Below are 18,997 nucleotides of genomic sequence, written 5' to 3' on the forward strand. Positions count from 1 at the left end.
TTCTAAATAAGATCACATTCTTAGTTTCTCAGTGGGTGTGAATGCTTTGGAGGACACTATTCAACCTACTGTGTTGTAGCTCAGCATTTTTTCTTTCTTTCTTTTTTTTTTTTTTTGAGACAGTTTCATTCTTGTTGCCCAGGCTGGAGTGCAATGTTGCAACCTTGGCTCTCTGCAAACTCCATCTCCCAGGCTCAAGCAATTCTCCTGCCTCAGCCTCCCGAATAGCTGGGATTAAAAGCATGCACCCCCATGCCTGGCTAATTTTGTATTTTTAGTAGAGATCAGGTTTCACCATGTTGGTCAGGTTGGTCTCGAACCCCTGACCTCAGGTGATCCACCCGCCTTGGCCACCCAAAGCCCTGAGATTACAGGCATGAGCCACTGTGCCTGGCCAGCATTTTTTCAAAATGCAATTTGTGTGGTAACACATGTTGTGTGGGGTATTTTGGAAAAATTAGGTTAAAGGATTCAAAGCTATTCTTTTTATTCCTTTTATTAGAGCTTTTCCTGATTTCTCAGGCCTTTTAACACCAAAATAATGATTATGATTCTTCACAGGGAAATGTAATACTCAGTGGTTTCCAAACTTACTTGAATGAAGAATATTTTTCTGGTAGCATATCAAGGAATAAGTTTTTTTGTTTGTTTTTTATTAATAGGCAGTTCTTTGAGAGATGATGGGGAAATACTAGGAAAGACAAGTCTCAAGTACTTCACAGAATGAAATTCACTTCATTTTCTGCCCTCCAGCATCTCTTAGAATGCTCACCTGAACTCTAGTACAACTAGACACATCTCACAAAGTCCAGTGGAAAGAGCTAAGCTTGTCTGTCTTTGCTTTTTACCTTATTTCCTGTGGATATTGTAAAAGTAATTTTTTAAATGTGAAGTATTGGAAACATTCATTGTTTCTTTGCATGAGTTAGGGGGGATAGGATGCTATTCTAGAATAATAGTAACTACCAGATAATTAGCACACATAATAGAGCAGACTTTGAGATAGCTTATAAAATATTGTTCAATGAAATAACAAAATATTAATGTAATTTAATCCTTTCAATGTCCCTGTAGGCTTTACTATTACTTCCATTTAACAGACAAGAAGGTTCAGAGAGCAGTTACTTGCTCAAGCTCACACAGCTGGTAAAGTCAGGACCCCTCACCACTTATCACTATGTGGGCTTCCTCTCCACATAAGTGCACATTTCTCTCTTTTACCACCCTGTATGGGATGTGTATGTGTGTGACTTACATCACTAAGTGTTGTAGATGCTGCTTTCCTATTTACTTATTTACTTTTAATTTATGAGCTCCTTAGGTTTCACTAAATGTGTGTAATTGACTTGGAGATAAAAATGCCCACTTACCGCCTCTCACAACAATTTGGCTTTAACAATTTAAACAATGGCACCCCTGGCAAATCACAAAGGCTGATTAGCAAGTTTTCAGGGCTGTGCTTACAATTGCTGCAACCTCTATCACTATTATTACATCCAGAGAATGGATGAGGTTAGAGACAAAATGGTCTAATTAACCAGGAGCTGCTTCAATATCCTCAATGACCAGCCAAAGATTAATCAGAAACCAGGACCTTGCTTTGCAGATGGCTGAGAGATGATGCTGAGAAGTATGTCAATGAACAATGGCACTGCAATGACTAATAGCCAATTATGTCTATAACCTGAAACAACTGGTTGAGAAATTCTCTCAGGCAAACGTGGGCAATCAAGAGGAGAGCTTGGGAATTATCTCTTGTTTCAGAGGTAATGCTTTTGTATCTCAAGAGTTTTAGAGAAGCTGACAGATCCACAAATGGCAAAAGATTAATAAAAAAGTTAATGATCTGAATGCTTTATTTTTTTCAGTGTTCTACAGGTTTCTTCTCCCACAGCTATTGATCACTGATAGACCTATGGGGACTCTAACCTGTGCTAGGCTGGGCAGAAAGTTTTATAGATGGGCATCTTTTACTTTTGGCTATTTTTGTTTACCTCTGAATCTCCAGGACCTGCAATAATGCATGGTATTTAGTGATTGCTTGATACATATTTGGTGAATAAATAATCAGATGATGTAAATGATAGTTTTTAATATTAAAATTACTAAATTTCCTATAAATCCATCACCAAACCCTTTATTGAGTATGAAGCATTTATTTTGTTTTTGCTGTCATTGTTTTTGGAAGGAATATCTTTTGAGGGCTTATGATATGTCAGGTCTTGGTCCAAGAGCTTTGCATTATAATGTCAGTTAACCCTTATCATAACACTTCATTCATTCAACAACAAATATCTATTGTCTTCCCTCTGCCAGTCACTTTTAGAGACCAAGCATACAGCAGTAGATGAAACAAAAAAAAAACAAAAACAAAAACAAAAAAAACTCTTTCTCTTATGGATCTGAAAAGAAGGAAGTGTTATCATTATCATCCACTTTTTTTCAGAGCAGTTAAGCCATTTGCTGAAGTCAGAAGTATCTTGGCTCCAGAGAAAATGCAGGCCCCAACTGAAGAGCCTTACTCAAAGCACACTGCCTCTTTCCCAGCCACTATGCTCCAGGTTTTCTGCACCATATTTCATGTGATATTTCTGCAGAGATTACTACACTAAAGAAAGAAAGAAGGCTCATACTCTCACGATGAATGCTCAGCCTGAGCAAATGCCAAATGCTGTTAAGCAATGCCCATCTCTAAAACGACTTCTTTCTGATTCAGTTGCCAAGGTTAAAGGAGATATTTCCATAACCACAAGCAAATTAGTCTAGTTTTGCATTAACAATAATGAGATGGGGCAATAAGAACCTAACCTTTCATTGTCTCTTTTTGCTTTATGACAAAGACAGCACTTTTTCAGACTGGACAAGAAAGGAATTACTTGCTGCTGAGTTTTATGCAAGCCTTGTGTTAGCTCATGAAAAAAAAAATAAAAAAATAAACTTCTCTTTGGCTGCAGAAATATCTGGTATAGGTCTTGTATGGAACACAGAAAGTTTCAGTGATGTGTCCCAAAAATGTAGAAATAAGATTATACTAAAGGTGAGAATAGTAAGATTCAGTACATAATGAATGAGGTCAATCATCTGTCAAAATAGCCACAAAAGTTGACTATAAATATATGCCTGAAAATGTTTGGAGACACTCAGTTTCATTCAAAAGGTAAACTAAGAAGGCAGAACCAGGTGGAGCCTAAATGAAGGCTATGAGTTTAATCAGTTACACTTTACTAAAATGTCAATTAACTATAAAGATGTCTGTATAGACCCAGAAAACAAAAGTAAAAGTAAAAAGAACAAGAGTTTGGTAGTGTTTTCATAGCACTCTTTCTAAGGAACAGGGGGAATTTACAAGGCTTCATCAAAACTCTAACAAATATCTCTCAAGATTATTCATATTCCATACTGGCCAACCAACTCCCTGATACATAGGTATTTTTAAATTTAGGTTTTATTTCTATTCAGGTATCATGAACCCAAGAAATCAGGAGAAGATTACCATTGAAAAGATGGTTTATTACTCACAGGTCCCAAGAGGAGGGGGCATGACCCACCATGCAGGGTTTCAGAGGAATCACCAGGCTCAGTTTAGAGGCAAAGAAAGTAGAGAAAAACATAGGCAAGAGCCTTCCATGGAAAAGAATACAATGTAAGAAGGCTTAGAAATGGCTAGTTGGATCATCTCTTCAGATTCTGGGGTGCAGAGGCTGTCTTTAGTTGTCTGGAACCTGGCCTTGGAATAATTAGGACAAGCTGAACCTGGCGTGGAGTGTAAAGGATCAGTAAAGGAGATGGTTGGGATGTGGGTTGTAGATTGTTTGGTTTGCCTATTAAAGGCATATGAAAAGGATGCTGGAAGGGGAGTCTTTTTTTTATTTCTAAGAATTGCCTAACTTTGGAAAGGGCTGTCTTTCCAGAGTTAGCAAGACCCTAGATGTCAAAGCATCAAAAGTAGAGAAAATAAAAAGGCAGGATTAATATAATATCTCATGCTGCCAGGTAGCAGGAAAAAAGGAATAAGACACATGTTCTCAATGGAGTTGACATCATCCCCAAGGAGGTGAAAATTGGCTCTGGGGTATTGGGAGAAATGAAAGAAAATGTTACTTTCCATGTATAAAGCACAGAAATATATAAACAGATATATACAGATATACAATACAAATGCAGTATCAAAATTTCATTAGCAGTGGTCTCAAAAGCCTCCTTTGTGAGGAGAGGAGGGTGATAATGAACTAAAGGTTGAGAACAGGGAATCCTGGATAAGAGATGTAAGTATATGGTAAATGAAAAAAGAAAACAGCAGATTGCAATAATACATTATTAGCATATTAATATATTAATTAATGTAAGTAAATATATCATTTTTCTGATTTATTTGTAAATGTTTTCTAAATTTTCTTTGCAAGTTTTTCTCCATAAAGATCTGATCCACTCTGAGGATGCTAAGAAAACCCAGTCTCCCAAGTCCACAGAGCTAAGAATCAGATTCTGAAGTGAGAAGTCTGAGACCTTGATGCCCTGTACAGGTACTTCCATTTCTCTAAGAGATATCCTGTTGTCTCCCTTTAAAAATATCAATAATGTTATAGTTGCATTTTATTTTAAAAGGTTTCTCCCTTTAAACATTCTTGGGGCAATGCTCACCTAGAATGTGTTGATCTTCAATTGACTAAATAGCATTTCTGGATTAATTGTTGCTTTTTCTTCTTTATAATTTCTACTGGATTTGTGAGAAAAAGAGAGGTGATCAGAATTGCAATGTGTCATGTCTACTTCGGTTGTGTGAACTAAAATTGACATGATACAAAGATTAGCATAGGGCTTGCATAAGGATAACACATGCTTTGGGAAAAAAAAAATACATAGATAAAAGGCACGAGGAGCTTCCTACATACAAGAAAACGTTTCATATCTTGTTTTGGGTGGCAGTTTCATGGTATATACAATTATTAAAATGTATTGATCTGAACACTTAAGATCATTGTATTTTTTTACTATAAATTATGCTTTGACTTTATAAAAGTGAGTGCAGTGGGAAGGCAATGATGATTGAAATCTGATGTTCACAGAGTGGACTGCATCATATACAAATAAGGTTGAACAAATGGAGCACTACCTGTAGCAGATTGTATTTTATAAAACAAATGAAACTACATTGGAACATATTTATAAATTAAACCACAGAGTTCATGAGAAAATGGAGGCCCAGAGAGACAGTTGAATTTACATATTTGGCAATCCAAAGAAAGGTATAATAACACTAGAGAAATAATATGCAGGAACATCCATTGATTGTGGACCATATATGGTAGTTATCATGTAAACATTTCAAATTTCTTATTTCATTAATGGTTATATCAACCCTATGAAGAAGGCACTACTATTATTCCATTTGTACCTTTTTAAATAATGTGAGTCTAGACAGGTTAAGTGACTTATCAAAGATCACATAACTAACAAATGGTGGAACTGAGCCTTGAAACTCTTATTTTTGATGTCAGTCTATATTCTTCAGTGCCAAGACATAATACTTCCACTTAATGCCGGTTAGCTTAGGTTACTCTATGCATGCTGAGTCATTAAATGGCAAGCTGTGTCACACTGTGCACTCTAAATGTAAATATGTAAAAGTTATTTACAACCATAGCACAGCAAAACCTGATTGTGTTAACTCGTGCTTAATTTGGTTAATTGCAGGACTTTAATAGCTCAATATGGCCAGCAGGTGGCAACGGTGTTCCATTAAGCCAATACAGCAACTTCAGGCAAATTAATGTACATATAACATACTAATGTACATATAACATACAAAACCGCAAAAAAGTGAGAAGGAGTGGGCTACGTTTCCTGAGTAATTCTTGTCATCTAGGCCCTAGGATTTTTATGCACTTAGCCTCTTGCACATATGGAATTTTCGAGTTGTTCAAATACTTGGAATTTAATTGCTGTGTGGGTGAGCTAAGTTGAGAAAGCAATAATGGATGCATTGAAGGTAGACTAATTCTAAGCTGGATAAGGGAGGACAAAAATAAAAGAGAAATATCTTATTTTCATATTCAAGGGCAGTTTTAAGGCTTTCTATACAATGAGTATATGTATACATATATGAGCACAACAGGGGTGTGTGTATGTGTGGTTGTCATTGCTATCTTTGTTGTTGGGGTGCACATTTGAGGCCTAGCAGCAGGTGTGCATCAGTGACAATGTATAAATAATTTTGGGCTTAGGTTCAATTTACTTACCTCCAGAAGAACAGAACTTCTGAAAGCAGTTCTGAATTCTGTAGACTGATGATGGAACTCAATGAGCACAGTGTCCATTATACATTTGCAGCAAATGAGGCACCTTTGCCTACAAATGCTGCAAATAATGTATAGTATGGTCCATGTGGGCTCCAGATTCCTGCAACCAGAATACTAGATAGGAAATAGCTTCCTGGCCAGAAGATATTAATTTTAAGTTTTGAAAGATTAGTAGTAGCTTGCCAGAAATACATGGTAAGGGAAGAAATTCTAGGAAGAGGCACTAGCAAGTAAAAAAGATGTAAAGAAGTTAAAATCATAGTGCCTTGGGAAAGATAAGCACTTCAGAAAAGTGAGAATTGGTGGTACCGTACAGAAAAGAATCAATGAAGGCTTTCTGGCCATGTAAGAATTTTGAGTATATCCCATTGTTATCCACTAGATGAGCTTATCCATTAGAAAATTAGGAGACTTCTAACAAGAGATAATGAAGGACTGACCTAAAAGGATCAAAAGGAGGAGGCAGATTGAAGAGTTATTTGAGATGCAGACTAAATACTAGAGCACAGCACCCCAATAAAGTAGGTAGGTGTCAAAATGAGGCTCTGCTTACCTATTATTGTGATCAGAATGTGAACTATAAGTAACAGTGATTTTTCAAAAAATTATAATTTAGAGTAAAAGAAAGCTGTTATTCTACTCACAACACTTTTGACATTACATGTATGGGGTTTTCTTTTACAGCAAGTAATTCTCCAATTCTCTGCAAACGCCAGTTGGGTGTGTCCTACAATTTAATTCAATTCTAACACTAAACTACCTAGAGTAAGTGTAGCCCCCACGGGTTAGGAGCTCAGTCCCACAAGAATACCCTCCATTTCAGGTGCCAGTTGTAACTATTGGGTACCCAGGGTGTCCACACTTCTGCTCAACTTGGCTACGAATTAGGAGTTTCAACAGTTCCCTCTAGGATGAGATAATTTGCTATAACCTTAGTCACATTTACAGGTTTTTATGAAGATACAAATAAACAGCTGGGTAAAAAGGTACCTAGGGAGAGATACAGAAGGGTCCTATGTGCAGCAGATTCTGTCCTTGTGGAGTTGGGGTGCACCACCCACCTGGCACACAGATGCATTTGCAACTCAGAAACTTTCCAAACCTCATAGGCTAGGGACTTGTGTTGAGGCTTCATCACATAGACATTATTAATTATTAACCTAATCTCCCCTTCCTGGAGGATGGGAGATGGGAATGAAAATTCCAAGCTTCTAATAACAACATGGGCTTTCCAATGGCCAGCTCCCATTCTGAAGCTATCCAGGAGCCCACCATGAGTCACATCATTAGAACAAATGACACTCCTATGATCCAGGAAATTCCAAGCTCTGGAATCAGGAGCTCCAGAGTTCTGTGTCAGGAACCAGGGACAAAAAACAAATATTAGGACAAAAGATGCTCATAGCACTCTTAACACTAAGGAAATTGTAAGAGTTTTAGGAGCTCAGTATTAGAACCAGGGACAGAGACTAAATACATATTTCTTCTTATGTTATCTGCAGTAACTTCCTTTCCTCACGATGAAAGTACATGTCAATAACCATGCTCTGACATGGTTGAAAATAATGAAGTAGAAGTAGCATATATTTTAAAAGAATAATAAAAGGAAGACAAGAAAAGTGGTGAGTAATGACTTTTGGACTTATGTAACATGTACTCACCACCTGGGGAATAAATTGCATTGGGAAAACTAATCTCAGAGGCTGCCAAGTGAGCCAACAGAAGGGGATCCCTAGATAGTGAGTCACGCGTCAAAAAGAACAGGCAGAAGGTGATATATGGTTGATCAAGAGCATATTTTATAGGTAGTTCATATTATCCCTCCCTCACCGCTATTCTCTGAGGAGAATTTCCTGTACCATTCTGCTTTCTCTTACAGCTTTTTTTCTTTCTATAGAGATGTGATTAAGGATTTTCTCAATTCTTAAACTTTGCTTAAACTCTCCTCTGCAAGGCACCCATTTTATAAACAGCCACTGCATTTGATCACATTGTGTTCATAACCTGTCAAACAACTCAACCATGTGTATTTCCTAGAGGCTGTTTATAATTCTCCAAGCCTAAAATGATGATACAAAAAGCAAGGCGGTTTCAGTAAAAAGAGAACTAGAGTCAGCCTAATAGGAGAAGAGACATTGGGACATGTAAAGTGCATGTGACTAATGTTATAGACTGAATGGTTATGTGCCCTTAAAATGTATTTGTTGAATTCCCAACCCCCGATGTGATGGTATTTGGAGGTGGGGACTTTAGGAGTAACTAGGTTTAGATGAGGTTACGAGGGAGAATTCCTCATGAATGGGATAGTGAGCTTATAAAAAAGAGACATCAGAGACCCTTCTCCCACTCCCCTCTCTTTCTCTCTCCCTTTCTCCTGTGCAAACACAGGAAAGGCCGTGTGAGGATGCAGCGAGAAGGCTGCCGTCTGCAAACCAGTGAGAGCCCTTACCAGATTCACTGTGTTGGCACCCTGGTCTCAAACTTCCAGCTGCCAGGACTGTGAAAAATAAGTGTCTGTTCTTTAAGACAGCCAGTCTGTGGTATTTTGTTACGGCAGCCTGAGCTGACTAACACAACCAGAGTCTGAGAACCTAAATTCATATCATCATTTTGCTACTAATTTTGTGATATGCAAAAGCCTGCTTTGCCACTCTGATCCCCAATTTGTTTGCCTGTAGAAAGAGGGAATGGAACACGTTCTGGTGGAGGATAGTCACTTTATAGTAGAGATGGTAGCATTTTTTTCTCTTCCTTGGGTTTGGCAGACATTACTATTCAATCACAGGATTCTTTCCCACTGGGTTCAGATGTGGCCTCAAAGGCTTCTCATTACAGTTAGTACTAAATGCAAGCATCCACAGATAACGAAGTGGAGTCAACGTGAAGGAGGCAATGTAATCCCAGTCAAGGTATATATAATCTGAAGTTCTGGCTCTAACAGTCCAAAATTATTTCATATATCCATTTATTAAACAAATAACTAAGTCTATTCAGGATGTACAAGTCAATGTGGTAGGCACTTTAAAGGATTCAGGAAGGAATTGGACAAGCTCTTACCTCAAGGGACCTAGAGGCTAGTAGATGTGATGATGCCTAAATATGCATTTATACAAAACAAGGTGGACAGTGATAACTGCCATGAATGATGTTCAGAAATGAAGTGGAATGTGTAGGAGTAGGGTAGGAGCGGTTTACTCAGCTATTTTGTCTCTTATGGCACCAACAATTATAAACTTGGGTCACATGGCTGTTCTGAAATTGTAAGGCAGATATAATTATAATTTCTGGCCTACTGCATCAATTCTAGCAACACTTGTAGCTAGATGGCAGTCAAATCATGCTGAGCTTGGTTTTTTTTTTTTGGTGTTTTGTTTTGTTTTTATCAGCAAATGCCTTTTTCAATCTCTTTTCACATCACCTGTGGACATCTGCATGCCAACGGTGAAGCTTCTGCCAGGTCCGTGTTACCAATCAAATAAAATAACTGAAGGCTAGGCTAGACGGATAAGCAATCACACATGTGTACAGAAAAAAGCAGCCTAGCCCTAAACACCAGGGAATTGGGTCAATAAAGAAAACTGAATTGGAAGATTTCTAATAGAAAAGCAGTAGTAACAATTTCACATCATATTAGTCAGCATAGGCTTGGGAGGAAACCTACTGTTCTCTGGAAGCCAAGTTCCCTTTTCCTATATTTAAATTGAGATTTTTCACTGTATTTTTGGCCATCATTTATCTTCGTCCTTGGCAATATTCACTTTTGATATTACAGTGTTAATTATTTCTCATTATTGTTGGATTTGTTGAAAGAGCAGGCATTTTTAAAAACCTCAATTGATAAACTTTCCTTTTTAACCAAATTCCAGTCCATGGAGACCACAGAAAAAGCAAGTGTACACAGGCGTGGCTAATTCCATATATGCCCATATATGCAGTATCACTAATTATTTTTCTAAAGCAATTAAAATGTAAACTTTTAAAAAATATAACTGCATTATCAACTTCTGCAAATTCCAAAGAGTTAAAGTCCTTGCTAATTCTAAAAGCCTTAATACATGAATTTACAATGTTTTTGAATATAAAAATCTCCTTTTGGGGGAAAGGGTTATAAGAGATGGTGCCTTGTAAGAAGTCTTTCAGTTCATTCTGGAAAGGAGGAGGGGAGAAGTCTTAAATGAAGAAATGCAAGCATTCCCCTCCAGTTTTGAGGATGCAGACCAACCATTGAGTTCATATAGACTTCAGTCCTTTCTACCCTTGAGGTGGGGATATGGTATTTCAATTGCTATTAAGCATTGCTTGACTATTTGCTTGCATAATTGGGTCATTATTAAGGATTTTGCATGTATGTATTTGTAGGGGGTGTGAATAAATGGCATTTAAATAGAAAAAAAAGAGTAAGTTTTGGCAGGGGTGGTGGGTGTGCAGAATTTAATAGAGATACAGTTGTCCTCCAAGGAAGGTGGTACAGTGTGGGGCTTTTGAGGTGTGGACCACCATAGGAGGCACAGGAACTGCACAGGAAAGAATAGACTGCCCAACCAACCATACAGACTTCTTGTTTCACAGAAGAGCAACACACAGGGTCCCTGCCATCCATGTGCCCAGGAGGGACTGGCACAGTAGGGGCAGAGCCAGCTTCTTGGGCATCTCACCTGTGTGGCTTCACAGCACACTGTGTATAAAAAAGACCCATGTAATAATTTATGAACAAGAGGTCTTGCGTTTGCATTTTTTCCCTTGGCCTCACAAATTACATAGCAAATTTTGAGTACGGGCAATGCTGGATCCCTGCTGTGACACTTCAGACCACCCCAGCCTCCCTATGAAAACTGTAACAACCAAAAATGAAACCCAGACACCTGCTGAGCTAGAGAAGGGAAACTACTGAATTTATGCTTGGAGAATAACACCAGGACTCTGGGTAGCAGGAAATGAAGCCTTTGTAGCCTGACACCATGGGCCTATAACTGTATACATAAAGACGCTATGTTTTCTACAAAAGATCAAATAAAAACAGAGCCTATGGAGAATGATTTTTGTACAGCAGGCACAAACTTTAATTATTTCATCCTCATTGGCTTCCATAGCTCAAAGGAACGTAAGGCAGGAGGTGAAGGTGTCAGAAAGAAAAAAAAAGTATGTATGGATAGAACTGGTGTGGGTTACAAAAAACATACTTCATTACACATCAGGCAGTTTTTTTTGAGTTGCTTTGCTCCCAAAGGAAGGTTTTCACTTTAAGGGGAAAATCAACTATTGGAATTTATCAGTGGGAAGTCTATGAATTGTAAAAACAACAACAAAGGCTTTTTGCAAGTCATTCTATGTGGATAAAATAGGTAAAAATCCTCATGTTGGGCCATTTGCTAGGACACACGGAGGTACTACCTGTTTTGCTCTCATTTCTCCTAATTGGCTGCGTTTCTCAACTTCTCTTTTCCTCTTAGGTAACATGAAACAGGACTTTATAGATGGGAAGACTTCTTTTCTATCTGCATTTGGGCAGAGGGAAGGGAAAGGAATCATACTGTCAAGGGCAGTTTATCTTACCTCTTTTTTTTTTTTAACTCCTTTATTAAAAAAAGAAAAAAAAAAAAAGAATGGGACCAAGCGACTTCAGAAAGGCTACTGAGTGTGGCAGCCACTTAACCATTGAGAAAGGGGCTCCATCCACACTGTAAAAGCTCTCCAGCCAGCTAGACCAAGCAGCACTCCTCCCCACAGCCACTTTCAGGTTGTCTTTCCGATCCAGAAAGCTAAATGAGAAGTTAAGAGGCGTCAATTTTGCTTTTCACATTGCAAATAAAAGATGAAAGAGCCCTAACTCCCCAGGATATAATTCATGAAAGAAAATCACCTAAGTGGGATTCAGAGTAGTGAAATAACTTGCGTTTGGATTTGACTTTGCCAGTCAATCTGTAAGCCCCATATTTAAGTTATTCCAAATTAAAGATTTTTTTTTTTTTCCTGAAATTTTCTCAAAATGGCCAAAGGGAAACAGGTCATTTTCTCTCCTAAGTAATTATGAGAGAGTAGTTGCAGTGTGTGAAGCCATCTGTGAAAATCGGGTTTGAGCTGACAATAATGTCTGAAGATATGAAAGATTTCCATATTTAAACATGTACCTATTGTCAGGCCTCTGAGCCCAAGCCAAGCCATTGCATCCCCTGTGACTTGCACGTATATGCCCAGATGGCCTGAAGTAACTGAAGAATCACAAAAGAAGTGAAAATGCCCTGCCCCACCTTAACTGATGACATTCCACCACAAAAGAAGTGTAAATGGCCGGTCCTCAACTTAAGTGATGACATTACCTGGTGAAAGTCTTTTTCCTGGCTCATCCTGGCTCAAAAAGCTCCCCCACTGAGCACCTTGTGACCCCCACTCCTGCCCGCCAGAGAACAAACCCCCTTTGACTGTAATTTTCCTTTACCTTCCCAAATCTTATAAAACGGCCCCACCCCTGTCTCCCTTCACTGACTCTCTTTTCGGACTCAGCCCGCCTGCACCCAGGTGAAATAAACAGCCATGTTGCTCACACAAAGCCTGTTTGGTGGTTTCTTCACATGGACTCGAGTGAAATTTGGTGCCATGACTCAGATCGGGGGACCTCCCTTGGGAGATCAATCCCCCGTCCTCCTGTTCTTTGCTCCGTGAGAAAGATCCACCTATGACCTCAGGTCCTCAGACCAACCAGCCCAAGAAACATCTCACCAATTTCAAATCTGGTAAGCAGCCTCTTCTTACTCTCTTCTCCAACCTCCCTCACTATCCCTCAACATCTTTCTCCTTTCAATCTAGGCGCTACACTTCAATCTCTCCCTTCTCTTAATTTCAATTCCTTTCATTTTCTGGTAGAGACAAAGGAGACACGTTTTATCCGTGGACCCAAAACTCCGGCACCGGTCACGGACTAGGGAAGGCAGCCTTCCCTTGGTGTTTAATCATTGCAGGGACACCTCTCTGATTATTCACCCACGTTTCAAGGGTGTCAGACCACGCAGGGACGCCTGCCTTGGTCCTTCACCCTTAGCAGCAAGCCCCGCTTTTCTGGGGGAGGGGCAAGTACCCCTCAACCCCTTCTCCTTCACCCTTAGCAGCAAGTCCCACTTTTCTGGGGGAGGGGCAAGTACCCCTCAACCCCTTCTCCTTCACCGTTAGCAGCAAGTCCTGCTTTTCTGGGGAGCAAGAACACCCAATCCCTTATTTCCACACCCTGACCTCTTATCTCTGTGCCCCAATCCCTTATTTCCATGCCCCAACCCTTTCCTGCTTTTCTGGAGGGTAAGAACCCCCAAACGGCTTCCCTCCATGCCTCTACTCTTTCTTTTCTTTAAACTTGCCTCCTTCACTATAGGCAACTTTCCACCCTCCATTCCTAGGCAAACTTCCACCCTCCATTCCTCCTTCTTCTCCCTTAGCCTGTGTTCTCAAAAACTTAAAACCTCTTCAACTCACACCTGACCTAAAACCTAAATGCCTTATTTTCTTCTGCAATGTTGCTTGACCCCAATACAAACTCGACAGTAGTTCCAAATAGCCAGAAAACGGCACTTTCAATTTTTCCATCCTGCAAGATCTAAACAATTCTTGTCATAAAATAGGCAAATGGTCTGAGGTGCCTGACATTCAGGCATTCTTTTATACATCAGTCCCTTCCTAGTCTCTGTGCCCAGTGCAACTCATCCCAAATCTTCCTTCTTTCCCTCCCACCTGTCCCTTCAGCCCCAACCCCAAGCGTCACTGAGTCTTTCTAATATTCCTTTTCTACAGACCCATCTGACCTCTCCCCTCCTCGCCAGGCCAAGCTAGGTCCCAATTCTTCCTCAGCCTCCGCTCCTCCACCCTGTAATCTTTGTATCGCCTCCCCTCATCACACCTGGTCTGGCTTACAGTTTCATTCCGTGACTAGCCCTTCCCCACCTGCCCAGCAATTTACTCTTAAAAAGGTGGCTGGAGCTAAAGGCATAGTCAAGGTTAATGCTCCTTTTTCTTTATCCCAAATCAGATAGTGTTTAGGCTCTTTTTCATCAAATATAAAAATCCAGCCCAGTTCATGGCTTGTTTGGCAGCAACCCTGAGACGCTTTACAGCCCTACACCCTAAAAAGTCAAAAGGCCATCTTATTCTCAATATACAGTTTATTACCCAATCTGCTCCTGACATTAAATAAAACTCCAAAAGTTAAATTCTGCCGCTCAAACTCCACAACAGGACTTAATTAACCTCTCCTTCAAGGTGTTCAATAATAGAAAAAACTTGCAATTCCTTGCCTCCACTGTGAGACAAACCCCAGCCATATCTCCAGCACACAAGAACTTCCAAATGCCTGAACTAAAGCAGCCAGGCCTTCCTCCAGACCTGCCTCCCCCATGAGATTGCTACAAGTGCCAGAAATCTGGCCACCAGGCCAAGGAATGCCCACAGCCCAGGATTCCTCCTAAGCCATGTCCCATCTGTGTGGGACCCCACTGAAAATTGGACTGTTCAACTCACCTGGCAGCCACTCCCAGAACCCCTGGGACTCTGGCCCAAGGCTCTCTGACTGACTCCTTCCCAGATCTTCTCAGCTTAGCAGCTGAAGATTGACACCGCCCAATCGCCTCGGAAGCCTACAGGACCATCACAGATGCTCTGGGTAACTCTCACAGTGGAGGGTAAGTCCGTCCCCTTCTTAATCAATACAGAGGCTACCCACTCCACATTACCTTCTTTTCAAGGGCCTGTTTCCCTTGCCTCCATAACTGTTGTAGGTATTGACAGCCAGGCTTCTAAACCTCTTAAAACTCCCCAACTCTGGTGCCAACTTAGACAATACTCTTTTAAGCACTCCTTTTTAGTTATCCCCACCTGCCCAGTTCCCTTATTAGGCCGAGACACTTTAACTAAATTATCTGCTTCCCTGACTATTCCTGGGCTACAGCCACACCTCATTGCCACCTTTTCCCATAGTTCAAAGCCTCCTTCACATCCTCCTCTTGTATCCCCCCACCTTAACCCACAAGTATAGGATACCTCTACTCCCTCCTTGGTGACCGATCATGCACCCCTCACCATCTCATTAAAACCTAATCACCCTTACCCCACTCAACGCCAATATCCCATCCTGCAGCACGCTTTAAAAAGATTAAAGCCTGTTATCACTCGCCTGCTACAGCATGGCCTTTTAAAGCCTATAAACTCTCCTTACAATTCCCCCATTTTACCTGTCTTAAAACCAGACAAGCCTTACAAGTTAGTTCAGGATCTGCGCCTTATCAACCAAATTGTTTTGCCTATCCACCCCATGGTGCCAAACCCATATACTCTCCTATCCTCAATACCTCCCTCTACAACCCATTATTCTGTTCTAGGTCTCAAACTTGCTTTCTTTACTATTCCTTTGCACCCTTAATCCCAGCCTCTCTTTGCTTTCACTTGGACTGACCCTGACACCCATCAAGCTCAGCAAATTACCTAGGCTGTACTGCTGCAAGGCTTCACAGACAGCCCCCATTACTTCAGTCAAGCCCAAATTTCATCCTCATCTGTTACCTATCTCGGCATAATTCTCATAAAAACACATGTGCTCTCCCTGTCAATCGTGTCCGACTGATCTCTGAAACCCCAGCACCTTCTACAAAACAACAACTCCTTTCCTTCCTAGGCATGGTTAGCATGGTCAGAATTCTTACATAAGAGCCAGGACAGCACCCTGTAGCCTTTCTGTCCAAACAACTTGACCTTACTGTTTTAGCCTAGCCCTCATGTCTGCGTCCAGCAGCTGCCACTGCTTTAATACTTTTAGAGGCCCTCAAAATCACAAACTATGCTCAACTCACTCTCTACAGTTCTCATAACTTCCAAAATCTATTTTCTTCCTCACACCTGATGCATATACTTTCTGCTTCTTGGCTTCTTCAGCTATACTCACTCTTTGTTGAGTCTCCCACAATTACCGTTGTTCCTGGGCTGGACTTCAAGCCGGCCTCCCACATTATTCTGGATACCACACCTGACCCTCATGACTGCATCTCTCTGATCCCCTGACATTCACCCCATTTCCCCACATTTCCTTCTTCCTTGTTTCTCACCCTGATCACACTTGGTTTATTGATGGCAGTTCCACCAGGCCTAATCGCCACTCACCAGCAAAGGCAGGCTATGCTATAGTATCTTCCACATCTATCACTGAGGCTACCGCTCTGCCCCCCTCCACTGCCTCTCAGCAAGCCAAACTAGTTGCCTTAACTCAAGCCTTCACTCTTGCAAAAGGACTACGTGTCAATATCTATACTGATTCTAAATATGCGTTTCATATTCTGCACCACCATGCAGTCACATGGGCTGAAAGAAGTTTTCTCACTACACAAGGGTCCTCCATCATTAATGCCTCTTTAATAAAAACTCTACACAAGGCCGCTTTACTTCCAAAAGAAGCTGGGGTCATTCACTGCAAGCGGCATCAAAAGGCATCAGATCCCATTGCTCTAGGCAACGCTTATGCTGATAAGGTGGCTAGACAAGCAGCTAGCTCTCCAACTTCTGCCCCTCACCGCCAGTTTTTCTCCTTCACATCAGTCACTCCCACCTACTCCCCTGCTGAAACTTCCACCTATCAATCTCTTCCCACACAAGACAAATGGTTCTTAGACCAAGGAAAATATCTTCTTCCAGCCTCACAGGCCCATTCCATTCTGTTGTCATTTCATAACCTCTTCCATGTAGGTTACAAGCCGCTAGCCCATCTCTTAGAACCTCTCATTTCCTTTCCATCCTGGAAATCTGTCCTCAAGGAGATCACTTCTCAGTGTTCCATCTGCTATTCTACTACCCCTCAGGGATTGTTCAGGCCCCCTCCCTTTCCTACACATCAAGCTCGGGGATTTGCCCCTGACCAGGACTGGCAAATTGACTTTACTCACATGCCTCGAGTCAGAAAACTAAAATATCTCTTAGTCTGGGTAGACACTTTCACTGGATAGGTAGAGGCCTTTCCTACAGGGTCTGAGGAGGCCACCGCAGTCATTTCTTCCCTTCTGTCAGACATAATTCCTCAATTTAGCCTTCCCACCTCTATACAGTCTGATAACAGACTAGCCTTTATTAGTCAAATCAGCCAAGCAGTTTTTCAGACTCTTAGTATTCAGTGAAACCTTTATATCGCTTACAGTCCTCAGTCTTCAGGAAAAGTAGAACAGACTAATGGTCTTTTAAAAACACACCTCACCAAGCTCAGCCACCAACTTAAAAAGGACTGGACAATACTTTTACCGCTTTCACTTCTCAGAATTCAGGCCTGTCCTAGGAATGCTACAAGGTACAGCCCATTTGAGCTCCTGTATAGACGCTCCTTTTTATTAGGCCACAGTCTCATTCCAGACACCAGACCAACTTAGACTGTGCCCCAAATAACTTGTCATCCCTACGATCTTCTGTCTAGTCATCCTCCTATTCACCATTCTCAAGTACTCATACATGCCCTGCTCTTGTTTACACTGCCAGTTTACACTGTTTCTCCAAGCCATCACAGCTGATATCTCCTGGTCCTATCCCCAAACCGCCACTCTAAACTCTTGAAGTAAATAAATAATCTTTGCTGGCAGGACTATGCTGAATCTCCTTAGGCACTCTCTAATCAGATGTCCTGGGTCCTCCCAATTCTTAGACCTTTTATACCTGTTTTTCTCCTTCTCTTATTCCATTTAGTTTTTCAATTCATACAAAACCATATCCAGGCCATCACCAATAATTCTAAATGACAAATGTTTCTTCTAATGACCCCACAATATCACCCCTTACCACAAAATCTTCCTTCAGCTTAATCTCTCCCATTCTAGGTTCCCACGCCACCCCTAATCCTGCTTGAAGCAGCCCTGAGAAACATCACCCATTCTGTCTCTCCATACCACCCCCCAAAAATTTTCACCACCCCCACACTTCAACACTATTTTGTTTTATTTTTCTTATTAATATAAAAAGGCAGGAATGTCAGGCCTCTGAGCCCAAGCCAAGCCATCCCATCCCCTGTGACTCACACATATATGCCCAGATGGCCTGAAGTAACTGAAGAATCACAAAAGAAGTGAAAATGCCCTGCCCCACCTTAACTGATGATATTCCACCACAAAAGAAGTGTAAATGGCCAGTCCTCGCCTTAAGTGATGACATTACCTTGTGAAAGTCTTTTTCCTGTCTCATCCTGGCTCAAAAATCACCCCCACTGAGCACCTTGCGACCCCCACTCCTGCCCGCTAGAGAACAAACCCCCTTTGACTATAATTTTCCTTTACCTGCCCAAATCTTATAAAACGGCCCCACCCCTATCTCCCTTCACTGACTCTCTTTTCGGACTCAGCCTGCCTGCACCCAGGTGAAATAAACAGCCATGTTGCTCACACAAAGCCTGTTTGGTGGTCTCTTCACACAGACTCGAGTGAAACCTATGAATCTGTTTTCCAATGATAAGTAACCCTTGGTAACATCAGCCATCTCTGTGGCTCAATTCTAACAACCTTCTGAATATTTTTAAAAATGACTTTCATAAATACATAGAATTTACTTTTTTTCTCTTCTCTGAGAATTTAATTTCTTGTGCTGTCTTTCGTTTTCTTCCATATGCTACTAACATATATGTGAATATATTATATTCTATATTAAACAATAAACACTTCCATCACAAAAGTCACATTTATATTCCCTTTTGTATTCTTCAT

The 18,997-nt window shown here is 40.8% G+C and overlaps 1 protein-coding gene and 1 pseudogene across 6 annotated transcripts in view; one reads left to right on the plus strand and one right to left on the minus strand.

The window, feature by feature from the left end:
* The window catches only part of CNTN6 (contactin 6), a 319,353-nt gene that overhangs the window by 205,473 nt on the left and 94,883 nt on the right, over positions 1-18,997 (minus strand).
* On the plus strand, positions 4,766-4,865 carry LOC134761146 (U6 spliceosomal RNA; annotated as a pseudogene).

Source organism: Pongo abelii, chromosome 2 (assembly GCF_028885655.2).
Source record: "Pongo abelii isolate AG06213 chromosome 2, NHGRI_mPonAbe1-v2.0_pri, whole genome shotgun sequence".
NCBI classification, from domain to species: Eukaryota; Metazoa; Chordata; class Mammalia; order Primates; family Hominidae; genus Pongo; species Pongo abelii.